The sequence below is a fragment of the Chelonia mydas genome, chromosome 3 (genome assembly GCF_015237465.2).
Source record: "Chelonia mydas isolate rCheMyd1 chromosome 3, rCheMyd1.pri.v2, whole genome shotgun sequence".
NCBI lineage: Eukaryota > Metazoa > Chordata > Testudines > Cheloniidae > Chelonia > Chelonia mydas.
The window spans coordinates 108318599-108338059 of NC_057851.1; the positions used below are offsets into that span (position 1 = coordinate 108318599).

Genomic DNA, 19461 nt, shown 5'->3' on the forward strand with positions numbered 1-19461 from the left:
CTGTGGACTCTCTCCAATATGCCCACATAATTTGTGGAGCCCAGAACTCAACATGGTACTACTCACCAATATCAAGTAGAGTGGGACCATTTCTCCCACGTCTGACTTACAACACTCCTGTTAATACACCCTAGAATATTAGCCTTTTTTTCACAACTGTGTCACATTGTTGTCTTATATTCAATTTGTGATCCATCATCACCTCCAGATCCTTTTTTCAGTAGTACTACTGCCTAGCCAGCTATTCCTCATTTTATGTTTGTGCATCTGATTTTTCCTTAAGTATAGTATTTTGCCCTTGTCTTTATTGAATTTCATCTTGTTGATTTCAGACCAGTTCTCCAATTTGTCTAAATTTTAAATTCTAATCTGTCCTCCAAAGTGCTTGCAACCCCTCCCAGCTCGAGGTCATCTGCAATTTTATAATCATACTCCATTATCGAAGTCATTAATGAAAATGTTGAATAGTACCAGACCCAGAGCAGACCTCTGTTGAACACCATTATTTGTGTCCTCCTAGTTTGACAGTGAACCATTGATAACTGCTCTTTCAGTAGAGTTTTTCAACCAATTGTGCAGCCATCTTGTAGTAATTTAATCTAGACCATGTTTCCCTAGTTTGCTTATGAGAATGTCATGTGGGACTGTGTTAAAAGCCTTACTGAATTCAAGATAAATCATGTCTACTGCTTCCTCCAATCCACCAGGCCAGTAACCTTGTCAAAGAAGGAAATTAAGTTGTTTTTGGCATGATTTGTTTTTGACAAATCAATGCAGGCTGTTATTTATTACCCTATTATCCTCTAGGTGCTTACAAATTGATTGGTTAATAAATTATTCCCGTGCCTTTCCATTTATCAAAATTAGACTGCCCAGCTATAATTCCCCGGGTCTTCTTTGTTACCCTTTTTAGAGATTGGTACTATGTTTGCCTTGCTCCAGTCCTCTGGAGCTTCACCTCATGAGTTCTCAAAGATAATCACTAACAGTTTCAAGATTACTTCAGCTAGTTCCTTAAGTATCCTAGGTTGAGTTTTGCCGCCCTGCACTTAAGCAGGGAGGAGTTGGCTGGCTGGCTGGGAGAAGAGGGCACTGCTTTTTGGCTTGTGGGAGGGGGGGAGATGTAAAGCTGCTGAAAGAGCAGTCAGCGTGATGGATGACTCACCACCCAGGAATGAGGGGTTTAAAACAAGATCAGCTGGGCCTGGCCACTCCTCTCTTCACTGGAACTGGCTAGGCAGCACCCACCCTCCCTCCCTAATTAGGTCACAAATATGCCGGTTGTTTAGCTATATCTGCTGTGGATATTACGCTAGCCACCCCACTAAGGGGAGGTGGGAAGGAAATTTTCCCTTACCACCATATTGGTCAGGTGCAGTGGGGGGTTTTTCGCCTTCCTCGCAGCAGGTTCAGGTAGGCTCGGTTCATGCATAGCATGATGGGTGGTAGGCCGTATGTCGCAACTCTTTATTTAAGTGTATAGCAGATGTTCAGTGCAGGTACTCAATAAATTAAGGCACAAAAGAATGAAAAAATGTCTCGGAAAAGGAATTAAGGAGAAGTGCTTGGTAATTGAGCAAGCTGGGGGCAGTTGGGGATTCCTATGTTTGGTACAGTAGGGAGCCAACCCCCCCCCCATCATTATAGTCCACTTTAACACCCTCCTACGAGGGGGTGTGGTCAGTAAGGTCCCGGCAAGGGAATTGTTGGAGGGACCTGGATTAAAAGGGCAGGGGGACCTGTGGAAACCCCCCTCCCACCCAAAAAAAATGTCTGTAATTGGCAAGGTCCCAGCAGTGAATCTGCTGGAGGAACAAAAAATTTTGCACCTGCACTGCACACATTTTATCTGCCGGGTTAGTCCCAGACATCTGTCTAATAATAAAGTTGCGGCCTGATTAAACCCGTATATAATGTCTACTGTCATTCTTTCAGCATAGCCAGACAATCATCAGACCCTTTTGATTTGAATATATCTAAATATGCTTTAACCTGTTCTTTCCCTATTCTGTCTTGTATTTCTTCCCCTCGAATTAACCTTTTTAGTGAAGACTGAATCAAAATAGGCATTCAACACCTCAGCCTTCTTGGTTTTGTCTGTTATTAGCTCTCTTTCCCCTATAAGTAGTGGGCCTACACTTTCTTTCATCTTTCTCTCACTCCTAATGTAATTATAGAATCTCATCTTATTGCATCTTAAGTCCATTGCTAGGTGTAATTCACTTTGTGCATTAGCGCAATATGAATGTACTTGGATGTACTTTAGTCTTATAATATTTTACACACAGCAACCAGTCTACCCTGGAATTCTAGAATGACTTTGAAAAGTTGTTAATCTTTTTGTTCCCCTCAACAATCCCCCATATGGAAAAGTAGGCTGGATATTTGGGCCATTGTGTCAGTTCCTACTGCACTAAAATGTGCAGAACTCATAGTCAGTAACTGATTAATATACAGAATAATAATAGTAGTCACAGTGTAGAATACTAGTTTACTACTGCATCTGAACCTCATGGAATGCACTTATTGTCTGATGCCTCTGATATTCCTTTTCCTTCCACGTTACCAAATTAGGGCTAAATTGAGGGTTGGTAGAGAAGGCATTGACAGCTCTTGTAAATTCTTCCCAACCTTTGTGAAAAATCGAATCACATTTGACCTTTCACAGTTGGGATGATTTCTGTCACCTGCACATTTTTGCAAAGATGGATTTGAACACTGTGGTTTGGAAGAAAAATTGGCTCTGTTGATCCTGTGTGCCATATAGCTCTCTTGAAATTACATATGAATTCTGGTTGTGTGTATGTTTTTATGTGAGACAGCATATATCAGTGCAAAAGTTAATTTCACCAATACAGTTAAAGTTGAAAACCGTTTCTGTTAACCCATTTTCACCATACATTAATATGTTTTTTGAAGCAAGTACCTTTGGAGTAAAACTTCACCTGAAAGACAAATAGCTCTATTTCTGGATAGCTGGAGCAAAAGCATTTCAGTTGTGTGTGTGTGTAATATATCTATAAACATTCTTTTGGACTCTGCTACAGCAAACATAACAAAAATCTGAAACTTGACATAGTGTAAGTATAATCCTTATTGATGACTATGGCCATTGAGCATTTTGCCAGGGAAACAAAATTAAGTTATAAGCCATTTAAAAAAATCTGTTCTGGCCATTCCAAGTAGGACAAGAGCAGCTGCCTCCTTTTGCACATTCTCCTTGCTTGCCTGGAAGGCAGAGCTGGGTAAATTTTCATCACTGCATGTATCTAGATGAAACATTTTAAAATAAATACTGCCTTAAAGAAGCAGTACCAATTTAAAAATTACACTTCTTGGTGAGGATGTTTTACTTCTTTGTGTTAGAACATCCAAAATTACTATAACGGGCAGAGAGGAAAGACAAATATGGCCTCTGCAATAGGAACCGTATGGGCAGATGCTTGTGCGCACGCAGAGACTCACAATGAGGAGGAAAGGAGTCCAGGAGAGCTGGCTGTATTTTAAAGAATCCTTATTGAGGTTACAGGGACAAACCATCCTGATGTGTAGAAAGAATAGAAAATATGGCAGGCGACCAGCTTGGCTTAACAGTGAAATCCTTGCTGATCTTAAACACAAAAATGAAGCTTACAAGAAGTGGAAGATTGGACAAATGACCAGGGAAGAGTATAAAAATATTGCTTGGGCATGCAGGAGTGAAATCAGGAAGGCCAAATCACACCTGGAGTTGCAGCTAACAAGAGATGTTAAGAGTAACAAGAAGGGTTTCTTCAGGTATGTTAGCAACAAGAAGAAAGTCAAGGAAAGTGTGGGCCCCTTACTGAATGAGGGAGGCAAGCTAGTGACAGAGGATGTGGAAAAAGCTAATGTACTCATTGCTTTTTTTGCCTCTGTCTTCACGAACAAGGTCAGCTCCCAGACTACTGCACTGGGCAACACAGCATGGGGAGGAGGTGACCAGCCCTCTGTGGAAGTGGTTTGGGACTATTTAGAAAAGCTGGACGAGCACAAGTCCATGGGGCCGGATGCGCTGCATCCGAGAGTGCTAAAAGAGTTGGCAGATGTGATTGCAGAGCCATTGGCCATTATCTTTGAAAACTCATGGCAATCGGGGGAGGTCCCGGACGACTGGAAAAAGGCTAATGTAGTGCCCATCTTTAAAAAAGGGAAGGAAGAGGATCCTGGGAACTACAGGCCAGTCAGCCTCACCTCAGTCCCTGGAAAAATCATGGAGCAGGTCCTCAAGGAATCAATTCTGAAGCACTTAGAGGAGAGGAAAGTGATCAGGAACAGTCAGCATGGATTCACCATGCCTGACTAATCTAATTGCCTTCTAAGACGAGATAACTGGCTCTGTGGATGAGAGGAAAGCAGTGGACGTGTTGTTCCTTGACTTTAGCAAAGCTTTTGATACGGTCTCCCACAGTATTCTTGCCAGCAAGTTAAAGAAGTATGGGCTGTATGAATGGACTAGAAGGTGGATAGAAAGTTGGCTAGATTGTCGTGCTCAACGGGTAGTGATCAATGGCTCCATGTCTAGTTAGCAGCCGGTATCAAGTGGAGTGCCCCAAGGGTTGGTCCTCAGGCTGGTTTTGTTCAATATCTTCATAAATGATCTGGAGGATGATGTGGATTTCACCCTCAGCAAGTTTGCAGATGACACTAAACTCGGAGGAGAGATAGATACGCTGGAGGGTAGGGATAGGATACAGAGGGACCTAGACAATTAGAGGAATGTGCCAAAAGAAATCTGATGAGGTTCAACAAGGACAAGTGCAGAGTCCTGCACTTAGGACGGAAGAATCCCATGCACTGCTACAGACTAGGGACCGAATGGCTAGACAGCAGTTCTGCAGAAAAGGACCTAGGGGTTACGGTGGACAAGAAGCTGGATATGAGTCAACAGTGTGCCCTGGTTGCCAAGAAGGCCGATGGCATTTTGGGATTTATAAGTAGGGGCATTGCCAGTAGATCGAGGGACGTGATTGTTCTCCTCTATTCGACGTTGGTGAGGCCTCATCTGGAGTACTGTGTCCAGTTTTGGGTCCCACACTCCAAGAAGGATGTGGACAAATTGGAAAGAGTCCAGCGGAGGGCAACAAAAATGATTAGGGGCCTGGAACACATGAGTTATGAGGAGAGGCTGAGGGAACTGGGATTGTTTAGTCTGCAGAAGAGAAGAATGAGGGGGGATTTGATAGTTGCTTTCAACTACCTGAAAGGGGGTTCCAAAGAGGATGGCTCTAGACCGTTCTCAGTGGTAGCAGATGACAGAACAAGGAGTAATGGTCTCAAGTTGCAGTAGGTTTAGGTTGGATATTAGGAAAAACTTTTTCACTATGAGGGTGGTGAAACACTGGAATGCGTTACCTAGGGAGGTGGTGGAATTTCCTTCCCTAGAAGTTTTTAAGGTCAGGCTTGACAAAGCCCTGGCTGGGATGATTTAATTGGGGATTGGTCGTGCTTTGAGCAGGGGGTTGGACTAGATGACCTCCTGAGGTCCCTTCCAACCCTGATATTCTATGATTCTATGAATAAGAAATTAAGTGTAAAGAAACTCTTAATTGATGTATTGTTTAAATACGCTGTTTCCAGCTGATATTTGATTTTAAGCTTCAGTAGCAACATGTAGAATTTTCTATTTCAGTTTTCCTGGATTAAATGTGTATCAATATATTACTCAAAAGGTATCCTATAAAACATATAGGATGTATTCTGTTACAGAGTTACTATTACTAGTGTGTGTTTCTTACTTTCTGTGATTTCCACTTTCACTCTGTGGTGATACAGTTTTTTTGCATTTAATATTTATGTATGTCCATATTGTCTATAACTTTGTCTCCACATGGTCTCAGAAATATGTCAAGATAGAAGCATGGTCTGTTAACAGTGCTGATTCATGCTATTAGGTTACCAGTGAAACCACAGATGTTTAATACTTTGGGGACTGGCCAGTTGTGGAACCACTAAATGAAGTTGTGGACAGTTTCTGGCCTTTCTGCTCTGCACTGGCCCTACTCCCCACATTTCCTGACCCTTTCTTGATATAATGCTTCCCACTGCTTGCTACTTCCTGACTTTGGGCAAGGAACCAGCAGGACAGAGGCAGGGTCACACTGGAAGATCAGGCAGGCAGGCAGGAAAGAACTAGCTTGGATCTGGCAGTGTGAAGCCGTATAGGGCAGGCTGGTTATCTCTATAAAGGTCATTTGCTAGAATGCAGGTCTTCCTGGATTCAGACAGGGACTCTAGAAAGAGAAAAGAATTTCCTTCAACAAGAGAAAAGTGGCTTGGTGAGTTGTGTGTGCTCAGCACCATACAGGGACAGGCCCTAGCAGAGGTGAAGGAAGCAAAGTGCCAACTTCAATTAATGAGAAGGGATTTAGCCACTTTATTTGTGTATAATCCAATATTACTTTTCCTGTGTCAAAAACACTGTGTGATTGTGTAAAGACTGGGATTGGGGATGTGGTTGAGAAGAGCCTGTCTTGTCCTTTTTTAGCCTCCACAAACCCTAGAAGGTGGCGGGAGCTCCTTCACTATGTTGTAACTCTCTGGGAGATGGGGAAGGAGATGGAAGCATTGAGGCAATATTCTTCGTCTGGGGGTGAAGAAATGTGACTGAAGTGATACATAGTTCTTGTATTGGTCTCTGCACAGGGATGAATTCACCCATAGTACAGATAACAGGGAGACAAGAATTATATTGCTGTTCAGGATGGGTGAAATGCACTGCAACTGGATACAATCCAGGTATGTGGGTTTCATGTGGGTGAACATGCAATTCCTCTCTCCTCTCTGTGCCCGCAACTATCCCCTCTGGTCAGTTGCTATTCCAGGTTATGGAATACTCTCTGTGCCAGTTACATAGTGTAGTGGGGCCACTGGGTTAATGTATACCAGCTTTTTCATAATTAATATATATGCACAATTAGATATGTAGATTAATGGTTGATCTAATGTGTTGTTTTAACATGTTAAAAGATAGACATATTTTATCATATAACTTTAGTTTGTGTCTTATTCTATCACCTGAGCAGCATCTATCCTCCCTAACTCAGGAAAAAATAATTTAGTTCATTTCCACTTCATCTTCATGTTGTTAATAATCATACTTCACTCTTCATATAGTACTTCTTCAGCTCTAGAGTTCAGAGTGCTTTGTAAAGGAGGAGAAATATCATATCCCCATTTACCAGATGGGAAAACTGAGGCATAGCATTTCATTGCAGTTAAAGTTCTCTTAACAGGCCAGTGACAGAGCCCAGGCTTAGAACCCAGCTTTCCTAAGGGCCAGTCTAGGGCCATAGCCAGTAGGACAAACTGCCTGTGTTGTGTAGTCACTCTTATACAAGGCTCATGTTCACTGATGTTTTTCTTAAAATCCCCAGCTCCTGGAGTTATGATTGTGAGAATCTCAGCTTTCATTTTTATCAGAAGAATTAAGTTTCTAGCCCTTGAGATTCATGTTTTCAAGGTTTTTTTTTTTAATGGAATCTTAAAGGCCCAGAAACCAGAAAGAAAATTAAAAGAACCCCCAAAGTATTTTTATCACTATTTTAAAGCCAATCTTGTGGCTTTATTTTATTTATTTGTGAGCCTGAGTCAGGATTATGTAATGCTTGGGGTTCCACAACATTTCTTTTTCTAACTCTCTCTCTCCTTATATGTGTCCATTTGGCCCATTATATATGTTCTGTTTATGTGCCAGCAGTGGCTGATGGTGATAAATGTATTGTAGGATTGTAAGTCTTTGCAGTCTGAAGAAAATTATGAAGTAGTTTAATGTGTCTGGTACAGAATGCATTTCACTATGGAGAATCTGTGTGGTCCTGTAAAGGGAAGAAAATCATAGCCTGTCTTGAGTAGCTATGTTTAAAGGGGACCACCTCCTTGCTGCTTCTAGAGGGGATAGAGAAAAAAAAGCTAAATCATTTGATTCATGAACAAAAGTCAAGCAAGGCTGAGAGGGCTCCTTATTCCAGCCTTCACATTTCTTCAGCCCCAAAGTGGTCACGGGCAAAGAGGTTCCTCTTGTAATTGTGTGTAGCAATAGTGATGCCAACATTATAACAGCTCTAGACTATTGTTCTGATTCCCGGTATCAGCAACAATTTACACTGAGGTTCCCTGACTGATGATCTGGAGTAGCTAATGATATGGATTCATGCATATACTTACATTTAAAATGTAAGTCCTACTGAAGGCTGTGGGGCTACTCAGATGTTTAAAGCAAGTAAGTCTATAGTATAGGGGCTTTAAACGATAGGAAACGGCCATGCAGCAATCAAGATGATTAGGTAAGAGTTAGGAGAGGAAGGGATACTTTTTTAGTGCCCTGTGGAAGGAAGGATTTAGCAGCAGGGCTCTGATTAAGGTTTAATGAGCTGTGAGGCTAAACCACTATTCTGAATGTTTACCATAAAGAGTGAAGACAGTGCAGTTTTACTAGAGGTCTTGGATCTACTTATTGGCTATCTGCCTAATATATTACATACTCCTGTATAAAATTAAATTATTTTAGTATCATAAATATAAGTAGTACAAATAAAATAAATATTCAGAATAGTAGTGGGGTCTGGAGGGAAAAAAACAGTTTTTTTTATAGGTAAACAGGAGCTCTGTATGTGTACCTATGGAAAAAAAAATCAAGTGAAGAATTTGGAACTACTTCATGATGGGTGTGTGTTTAAAAATATGTATGCTGGTATAATAATGAGTGCTTATATGTATGTACTATACTTTATTGACATTCAAGTAAGGTTGCCACTCACATAAACTGTAGCAAAAAATTCATTGTTATACAATATTTAGGAAAGTATTTTAATTAAATGTTTGTCTCTAAACAATGAATTGGATTGCTAGCTTGGGTGGCTTATGAGCCTCTGTATGAAAAATATTTTTTTTCAATTTTCTCTCAAAGAACAAATGGTTTAATACATAGTAAGCTGCTTTAGGATTTCTCCTTTCTAAAGCTTTAAAGACTGATTTGGTCTCTAAGGAAATAATTTCAGCTGCACCCCACACTTGTTCTCACTTGCTGCCAAGGTATCTAGCAAGTGAATGAAGGTGATACTGTAGATTAATTGGTTGAAGAAAACATAATACTGTATTTTCAATACAACACCCAGATTCTTTACCCTATCTGTTTCACACATACAAACCATGTGAGTAGAAAGCAGAACTGAAGCCATCTGTCTTGGAGGCACTATTTTGTTGTTTCTTAAGCAATATGAAGTTGTGGGGTTGGGAATGTTTTTTGTTTGCTTGCTTCTTGCTTATAGAGAAGTTGTATAGGTCTGTATATTTGGAATCTTTGTTTGCCCTCAGAAATGTTGTCGTGCTCCCCCTCCCCACATCCGTATGTACACATCTGTGTCTGTGATAAGTTCCTGAACACTCAGTATTGTAGGTCAAGCACATTTCTCTAGTGGGGAAAAAAATGAGCAAAAATACTATTATTTTAACTACCACAGGAGCATTGTTTAATTAGCAGTGTATTATACTTTCATTTGCCACATTAAATTCACCAAATCAGTGAACATTTTTTCTACTTTCTTATGTCAGCCCCTAAAAGGCATCACAAAGTATAGTTATTCTTGGATTCTTTTTGCCTTTTATATTTCCTTCTTTTATTAACGGTGTAGTTATTTTTCATTGCTTTTTTGCATGCAGGATAAAAATACACTAAATTTGCTTTTATAGGGTCTTTGCATTGAGTGGTTTGGATTCAGGTCACATTCATTTGATACTTGAGTAAGCTAGATAATGGACTGCAGGCCTTATCCTAAATTCAGTACACACCACAAATTCTTCTGGAAGTTGCTGGAAAAATGCAGGATTGAGGCCTTCTGTCTCTTAAAAATGTCACAGGACCAATGTGGGAGCAATGTGGCACCTAGCATGGTGGTACAGAGGTACAAGATGCCTTCTTACGTCCCTGCACCAACTACAGGCATTACTGGTTGCAGCAGTGAATTGAAAGCCTTGATTTTAAATCAACTTTTCCATTTGTACTTCAATTCTTTTCTAAAAAAAGGTGCATTTAAATAGATTGATGTAATCATTAAAACATGTTCATTTACAACTAAATATAGTCTTTGCACTATGTTTGGTACATCTCTTTGCTACATATATACATTGTAACTATATACATTTATCTAAGCAATTATATAGCTCAATATTTTCAGATTATTAATTGTAAAGTTTTAGTATGTTAGAAAATGGTGAATTAATATACTACTTATTTACTGGGAAATTAACTTTTTGTTCATGATTTGTGTGAAGCTGCGGTAGGATGGTAACTGGAATTTAATTAAATACACACAATAGTATATGGAGATATGGCATAGAGAGTACACTTACAAAGTTTGCGGATGATACCAACTGGGAGGGTTTACAAGTGCTTTAGAGGATATGGACAAATTGGAGAAATGGTCTGAAGTAAATAGGATGAAATTCAATAAGGACAAATGCAAAGGCCTCCACTTAGGAAGGAACAATCAGTTGCAGACGTAGAAAATAGGAAATGACTGCCTAGGAAGGAGTACTGCAGAAAGGGATCTGGGCATCAGAGTGGACCCACAAGCTAAATATGAGTCAACAGTGTAACACTGTTGCAAAAAAATGAACATAATTTTGGGATATGTTAGTGGGAGTATTGTAAGCAAGACACAAGAAGTAATTCTACTCCGCACTGATTAGGCCTCAACTGGAGTATTGTGTCCAGTTCTGGGTCCCACGTTTCAGGAAAGATGTGGACAAATTGGAGAAAGTCCAGAGAAGAGCAACAAAATGATTAAAGGTCTAGAAAACATGACCTCTGAGGGAAGATTGAAAAAATTGGGTTTGTTTAGTCTGGAAAAGAGAAGACTGAGAGGAGACATGATAACAGTTTTCAAGTATATAAAAGGTTGTTACAAGGAGGAGGGAGAAAAATTGTTGTTCTTAACTGCTGAGGATAGGACAAGAAGCAATGGACTTAAATTGCAGCAAGGGAGGTTTAGGTTGGACATTAGGAAAAACTTCCAAACTCTCAGGGTGGTTTAGCACTGGAATAAATTGCCTAGGGAGGTTGTGGAATCTCCATCATTGGAGATTTTAAAGAGAAGGTTAGACAAACACCTCTCAGGGTTGGTCTACATCAGTGGTTTTCAAACTTTTTTTTCTCGCAACCCAGGTGAAGAAAATCCCACGACCCAGAATAATTATATCTTTTGACTAGGGTGTCCGTAAAATCATAATAATGCAATACATTCCAGTTTAACTCACTTTACATAACTAACATTAGACAAAGCCATTACTTTTAAACAAAACACTATATAAAGGTGATCAGGTTGAGTTTCACTTACTTAATGTGACTGGTGGGCCTGTTTGTTCCTCAGGATCTCATTCCAGTCAGGATCACAGGATGAAAGATCTACCCGCATATCAGGTACACTGGTCAGTCAGTTTCTTTCTTTGGTTTTTAATCCTGTCAAAGTTGAAAATCCAACTGCACACATTTAGGTTGTTGTGAAAGGCAGTAGCAAGAGCACACTTACTTTACTTAGCTGTGGGTATTCTTTGGAAACACTGATCCAAAATGACAACAAGTTTATTGACTTGTGCCGTGTTTTCAGAGTGTTATCACAGGTGAGACGCAGCAGTTCCTTCTCTTGCTCAGGTGCCAGACTTAGCTCCATTTGTAGCCTCAGGGTTTTTGAAAGCAAAAGGATCTTTCACCCAGCATTTTTCATTCAAATATTCAAACTCCTTTATTGGGAAATAGCGACTAAAACTGTCAGACAGAGCAGCGAGATGTAACTGTATGATAGTTTTCATTTCATTCACATTTTCCTTACTGGTGGTATTCTCCTCAAGGTGTTGTAACAGTGTTGGGAACATGTAGTAGCTGGGCTGATTACTTTTCAAACGTGCTTGCCACAGTGCCAATGACTTTTGAATTACCTGTATCTCTTCACGTCGAAACAAATCATTGCATCTTCCTTGTAACTTCAAGTTTAGTTCATTTAAAAATCGAGACAATGTCAGCAAGGTATGGCAACTTTATTAACCAACTGTCATCGTCAAACAAAGTTGCCACGTTAGACGGTTTCACCACCAAAAAACCATGAATCTCGTTCCTGAGTTCATACACCCTGGTAAGCACTCTGCTCTGCGACAGCCACCTTACTTCAGTGTGAAACAAATACATGTGTTCTGCTCCCATGTCTGAGTATAGCACGTCAAAAAGCCTGCTATGAAGTGAGCTCCCTTTAATGAAGTTTACAATTTTAGGGAGAGGGATAGCTCAGTGGTTTGAGCATTGGCCTGCTAAACCCAGGGTTGTGAGTTCAATCCCTGAGGGGGCCATTTAGGGATCTGGGGCAAAAATTGGGGATTGGTCCTGCTTTGAGCAGGGGATTGGACTAGATGACCTCCTGAGGTTCCTTCCAACTCTCATATTCTATGATTCTATGAATTTTGACTGGTTCCTTCAGTTCAGCCATAAGATCAGGAGGAATACCCCGGACGCCAAAGCTTCACGGTGAATGAAACAGTGATTCCAAACAATGTCATTGCCAGCTGCCTCACAGATTTTTTTCACAACTCCACTGTTTTTCTGGTCATATTTGCTGCACCGTCACTCGTTATTCCTTTGCAGTTACCCCATTCCAGTTTGTATTTTCCGCTACGCAGTCATTCAGTGTGTTAATTATCTATGCCCCCTTTGTATTTGTTGGTAGGGTCAGACAACACAGCAAATCCTCCTTAAAATCATCTTACATACATACCTCACATAAACTAACAGCGTTGTGCAATCTGAAATATCAGTACTTTCGTCAAATTGCATAGCAAAATCCCCGACTGACTGTAACTGCACTACAGGTTGAGCTTCCAAATTCTCTGCAATATCATATATTCACCGAGACACTGTGTTATCACTGAGAGGAATACTTTTCAATTTTTCAGCGAACTTCTCATCAAAAATTGTGCTCTCCATATCCACAGATGCTGGAAGAATAACTTTTTCAGCAACTGTGTGGGCCATTTTCTCTTCTTCCACACAATATGCAACCAAATATGATGCCAGTTGTGCTTTATCGTTCAAGGTGCTTGACTGGCTGAGAACCTGACCTGATAAGTTAAGTTCCCGTTGCTTCCTTTGAAAATAGTCCAGTGGTTTATCCATGAGTTCTGAATGTTTTGTATCTAAATGTTTCCTCAACTTTGGCGGCTTTAAATTCTCGTTTGCAAGCACTTGTTTACAAATAGCACATTGAGGCTTTGGTTCTTGGTTTGCTTCAGCACAATTGATGAAACCATATTTCAAGAAAATCAACACTACTGCCTTGGCCACAATTTTTTCTGTTTAGTTGGCTGTTCAGATGAGATGGAAGCAGCCTGTTCATTTTTACTGCTAGAATTTTCTGTTGTGCCTGGTGTACTTACACTTTCCCTTGCAGATGTTAATGGATTTGATGGTTGTGTTTCCGAACTTCTTTTTCTTATTACAAAATGATCCATATTTTCCAGCTCTTGGGGATTTATCAAAAATCATGCAAAAATTTTAGTCTCCACACAGCAGTGAGTGGATTGGAAAAGCAATTTAGCTTACCTCCGGCGGCTCCTAGTTAGCAGTGCAGCATGGGTGCTAAACCTTATCATAAATCCTTTTTTAAAATCTTCTCTACAAAAGAAGAGAAGGGTGGAAGCTATCTATCTGCATGCATGACTATTGTGGGGCAGAACCTCACCTAGCGTAAATTGACATTGCTCCATTGAGTTAGGATTTATGTCAGCTGAGGCTCTTGCCCACGTATTGGGTCTACAAATAAATGTCCACACAAATAACTAATTAAGGACACAACTAGGTTTTTGCATAAAGGTAGGATTTTCAAGAGCACCTAAATAACTTAGGAGCACAAGTCCTACTGATCTTCAATGGGGGCTGTGTTTCTAAGGCACTCACAATTATGAATACCCCCCTTCTAAGTCACTTTGATGTATATCACAATAACTGAGCATTCAATCAGCAGGACACTTTTATTGCAGTATTTATTGAATGAATTTGAGCTTCCAACTTTAAAATTTGGCCCAGACTGTGGGGAGCATGGACAAGTTGATTTGATTAATGTAAGAACTCTTACAAATCTTCATGATTGGATTTCTAGTTAGCATACATGGCATGATGTGCTTTGTTCATTTCTACTCTGACTTTCATATTAATAATAATACTTTGCACTTACATAGTACCTCTTCATCCAAGAATCCATTGCTTTACAAACTTTAATCAATTGAACCTCTCTTTCAAAACCCATGGGACATTAACTAGGGGCTTGTCAGCTAAGAGTGATTGTGAAAGGAAGTGTGGGGAGGAGAGTTTAAGAGTGGGAGGATTCAGAGCTCTGTTTTAGCCCCTTTGAGTTTGAGCTGATGGCCAGACATCCTCAAGATAAGAAGATGTCTGAGGAGATTTTAATTTGGACAGAAAGGAGACAGGTCTGGAATAGTGAGGAGATCAGAATATGAATCTTGAAAACTTCACCACCTGGTTGAAGTACAGCATTTTGACAAGGTAATAGGTACCAGTATGAAGCAGTGTGCTTTGGAATTAGATTACAGTATAGTTTACACAACAGATGTAGCTTCCCTTTCTGCCACCATTCAAGTTAAACTCAGTGGCTCAAATGCTAGCAGAAAGTGAACACAAAAGAGGCAGAAGCCATGCCAGTTCATTGAAATATCTGGATGCATGTTGCTCTGCTTACCTAGCTGTCCATGCTGCTTCTCAGACTCAAACCAGCAGAGCTCAGGGTTCCTATCCTAACTAAGATTTCAGTGGTAGCCTGCCATCCACCCTACCATCAACCTCAGCCTGAACCAGTCCACACAAGATCCACTTCCTAGACACTACAGTGCTAATAAGCGGTGGTCACATAAACACCACCCTACTGACCGCTATACTTATCTACATGCCTCCAGCTTTCATCCAGACCACATCACACGATCCATTGTCTACAGCCAAGCTCTAAGATACAACAGCTTTGCTCCAATCCCTCAGACAGAGACAAACACCTACAAGATCTCTATCAAGCGTTCTTAAAACTGCAATAGCCACGTGGTGAAGAAACAGATTGACAGAGCCAGAAGGGTACTGAGAAGTCACCTACTACAAGACAGGCCCAACAAAGAAAGTAACAGAACGCCACTAGCCGTCACCTACAGCCCCCAACTAAAACCTCTCCAGCGCATCATCAAAGATCTACAACCTATTCTGAAGGACGACCCATCACTCTCACAGACTTGGGGAGACAGGCCAGTCCTCGCTTACAGACAGCCCCCCACCCTGAAGCAAATACTCACCAGCAACTATACACCACACAACAAAAACACCAACCCAGGGACCAAACCCTGCTACAAGCCCCAGTGCCAACTCTGTCCACATATCTATTCAAGGGACACCATAATAGGACCTAACCACATCAGCCACACCACCCGGGGCTCATTCCCCTGCACATCTACCAATGTGATACATGCCATCATGTGCCAGCAATGCCCCTCTGCCATGTACATTGGCCAAACCAGTCTCTATGCAAAAGAATAAATGGACACAAATCTGACATCAGGAATCATAACATTCAAAAACCAGTAGGAGGACACTTCAGTCTCTCTGGTCACTCAATAGCAGACCTCAAAGTGGCAATTCTTCAACAAAAAAACTATTAATTTTGGAATTAATTTTCAAACTAGATATCATCAGATTAGGCCTGAGTAAAGACTTGGAAGTGGTTGGGTCATTACAAAACCTAAACTTAATTTCCCCAATACTAATTTCTCCCTACCGTTACTCACACCTTCTTGTCAACTGTCTGTAATGGGCCACTCTCTTACCACTTCAAAAGTTATTTCTTCTCCCTTGGTATCCTGCTGTTAATTGATTTATCTCGTTAGACTGACCTAACACTTGGTAAAGCAACCCACATCCTTTCATGTATTTATACCTGCTCCTGTATCTTTTACTTCATACATCTGATGGAGTGGGTTCTAGATCACGAAAGCTTATGCCCAAATAAATTTGTTAGTCTCTAAGATGCCACAAAGACTCCTCGTTTTTTTTTATCCTAACTCAGAATTACCAGAGTCAGAGGAGAACCACAGGGCCTGATTTCTCATTCCCCTGCAACTTGGATATTCATTGGCACCTGTGCAAAGTGGGGATACAGACTTCGACAGCATTTTACACCTACCTTGCACTCACTTTCTGCAAGTGTAGAAACTACTCAGGATGCAAATTGCAAAGTAGCAGAAAAGCAGGCTTGCATTGTTACTTTGACACCTGCAGTTAATTATTTTCACAGGTTTGCAGTTGGAGAGCAATTATGAAACAGACTGTCTCTCTTCTGATCTAAGCAAGGTATATGTGCATCTATCCATGGTATCCATGGTATCCAAGCACCAAACACAGTAATTAAGATCTGCAGAGATGTGCACAATATGTGCCTTCCAATCTAGGCAGAGGCATGCAAGTGGCTCAGTGCAGCTCTTGCCCACAGGCACCGCCCCTGCCCCCAGCTCCCATTGGCCGGAAACCGGCCAATGGGTGTGCGGAGCTGGTGCTCGGGCTGGGGGCAGCGCGCAGAGCCCCATGGGCCCCCTGCCTAGAAGCTGGACCCGCTGCTGACTGCCTCCGGGACGCAGTGTGGTGTTGGAAAAGGTAGGCACTAACCTGCCTTAGCTGGGCAGCACTGCCGATGGGACCCTTAACGTCCCGGTCGGCGGTGCTGACCAGAGCCGCTAGGGTCTCTGGCTGTTGGGGAGGGGGGAGGAGCGAGGGCACAGCAGGTTCAGGGGAGGGAGGGGAAAGGGTGGAGTGGGGGCAGGGCCTATGGCAGAGCCAGGGGTTGAGCAGTGAGCACCGCCCGACACATTAGAAAGTTGGCGCCTGTAGCTCCAGCCCTGGAGTCGGTGCCTTTACAAGGAGCAGCATATTAACTTCTGAAGAGCCGCATGTGACTCCGGAGCCACAGGTTGGCCACCTCTGCACTAGAGCAATGTTTGAGCAGTTTGTCACTAAAATATTGAGAGTATTTTATTCTTCCCATCCATTTTTGGGTAACACTCTTTAATATGATGTAAAAATACACCTGAAGGCTAACACAAGTCTCTGTTTTGTGTCTTTTACTCTTTCTTGTTTTTATCATACCAGATCCTTTTCTAATTTTTCCTCTTCCATCAGTTTAAAATTTAAAAAATGTAAATGATTATATTTCATAAAGGTACATAGTTTTGTATAAGTTTCTTTTATGACAGCACGTTCTTATTATGACTTCGATATTGGACAATAAGAAGAATGTAAATACCTGTGGATTACATATATAATATGATTTTGTGACATATGGATACCAGTGGTAAACTGTAGTTCATGCAAAAGAGGGAGCTGTAATTCATGTGACATTATTCAGACAGCATAATTCAAGGATGAAGCATCACATTCCACCTACAGGACTGTCTACAAATGTTAAATGATAATATATGCATGATATAAGACATTTAGAAACTTTGCAAATAGCTTGGATTTAAGTTGCTCTGAAGGCATTTGAAATGCAGTTGCTCTGGCAGCATCTTGAATGGAAGCTGCTGTAGCATCTGCATCGGGGAAACAAGTTTCCTTTGGTGTCTGAGAAAAATGCTGCAACAGAGATATGAACAAGAAGAGTGATCAACTTATTCCTTTGCCACTCTCAACATTTAAATACAAATACTATTATCCCTTGTGATATGATTTACAGTAGCTCCTTAATTATTCTGGGTTGTTGTTGTGGGGGAAGAGACACAAAAATCTTAGTTTGAGTAATCCCACAAAAGTTCAAAGCTTCCCCCCCTTATTTCAACCTTTCCTTGACATTGAATGTCCTCCTCAACGAGACTCCTAACCCAACTCAACCTGGGGCTCATTCTGTCTTCCTACAGTAGTCTTTTGGATGCATCTGTCATCCCAGGTCTTCTCGTAAACTGTGCATCCTTTGGGGAATCCATCACTTGAGTAGCAGCATACACTTTATTGGTTTGAGACTCTCTCAAAAACAAATAAATCTGAGTCATATATGAGATTTTGGTGAGGTATCTGTTTTCCCCTCACCACTGAAAATTGAGTTAATGGCAAATTGCAGTTTTAAAAAACTTTTGTGTGAGAGTTATCCATATTCCCCCCCCCCCCCGCCCAATAAATAAATAAATAAAAGGCTATCTAAAAAATTCTCAACTTTTGATAAAACAGAGGGTTTCTCCTGCTTGGATAACTTAAACATCCCAGTGCAATCTGTTTAGATTTCTCTTTTTTTTTTTTAAAAAAAGGAAAGAAGTCATCACATTCTGAGATAAAAACAAGTATGAGAAGGGTAGTTTTTCCAAGAAAATTATAAATGCCTGAAACAGTGGCTTATAATAGAAATTCCGTCTTAACCATAACTGCAATGTTGCCCCTGTGATGCTATCATCTACATGCACACACACTGTAGCAGATGAGATTGTGTTTTGTTTAGTTGTACTGTGTTGTGTTTAGTTTGTTTAGTAATGCTACTGTCAGTTAGTCTTTAATGCAGTTTGTTTCATCAGTTGCTCTGTTATGCAAAAGCATTAGCTTAGCTTTCAATTTAGAGTATAGTTGTGGTTTACCTGCATTATTTTGTGCCAAGTAGGCATGTGAAAATTCCCACTTTAGATGAACTCTGTCATATGCTTTGACATCAGAGTTATGTCTTCATATTTTTAACTAATTGGTGAACTTTTACATCATATATGATTGGACATTGCCAAAGGGTTATGCTGATATTGAGCCAAATTGATTCAGGTTGTAATTCCATTGATTTTAATGGTATTACACCAGATATGAATTCAGACAATTTTCTTTTGTTGCTTGATTTTTCCAGGCACAGATACAGGAAGGAATAGGGTGGATATAGAATAGTTGATATCTTCTTTGTCTTTCCCATGATTCATTTTCCTAGTAAATGACTTTCATTGAAGGAAATGATATAACTTAGGAGCTCCCTGGCACAGTTCTTCATACAAACAAAACATATGCGGGTGGGGGGAAGGGAGGTGACACAACTTTTGTCCATTATATCCCTGACAGCATTGTTTTCACTAACCATGTCTGTGATCTGAAAGCATAATGGGGCCACTGTGATTGAAGCTGCAGGGGAGGGGAGGGAGTAGAGAAGCTTTTGAAAAAGGATGGCAGTGACCAAATAACATTTGGGTATTTGATTGTATTCTGCTGAATATTTTATAAAGGTCGTGGTAATCTTCAAATAACTCAATCAACCCCATCCCCCTGAAACAGCAAACAATCAACCCCTCCACATAATAGTTTGTATAGTGTACTGAGGTAAATTTAGGACACTTACAGTGGAGTAGGCAAGTGTTGATCTTACTGTTTTGTTTCCTTAGCTAAAATCATAAATTATAGAA

General features: G+C 40.7%; 1 protein-coding gene and 1 long non-coding RNA gene across 5 annotated transcripts in view; one reads left to right on the forward strand and one right to left on the reverse strand.

Moving 5' to 3' along the window:
• SASH1 (SAM and SH3 domain containing 1) overlaps nucleotides 1–19461 on the forward strand; it is an 838974-nt gene that overhangs the window by 103819 nt on the left and 715694 nt on the right. The gene's annotated exons all lie outside the window — the stretch shown is intronic.
• On the reverse strand, nucleotides 184–18900 carry LOC122465081. Its single transcript, XR_006289648.1, has 3 exons — nucleotides 18889–18900; nucleotides 10007–10019; nucleotides 184–339 (listed from the first exon to the last, which is right to left on the reverse strand). It is a non-coding gene; the product is annotated as an uncharacterized LOC122465081 (long non-coding RNA).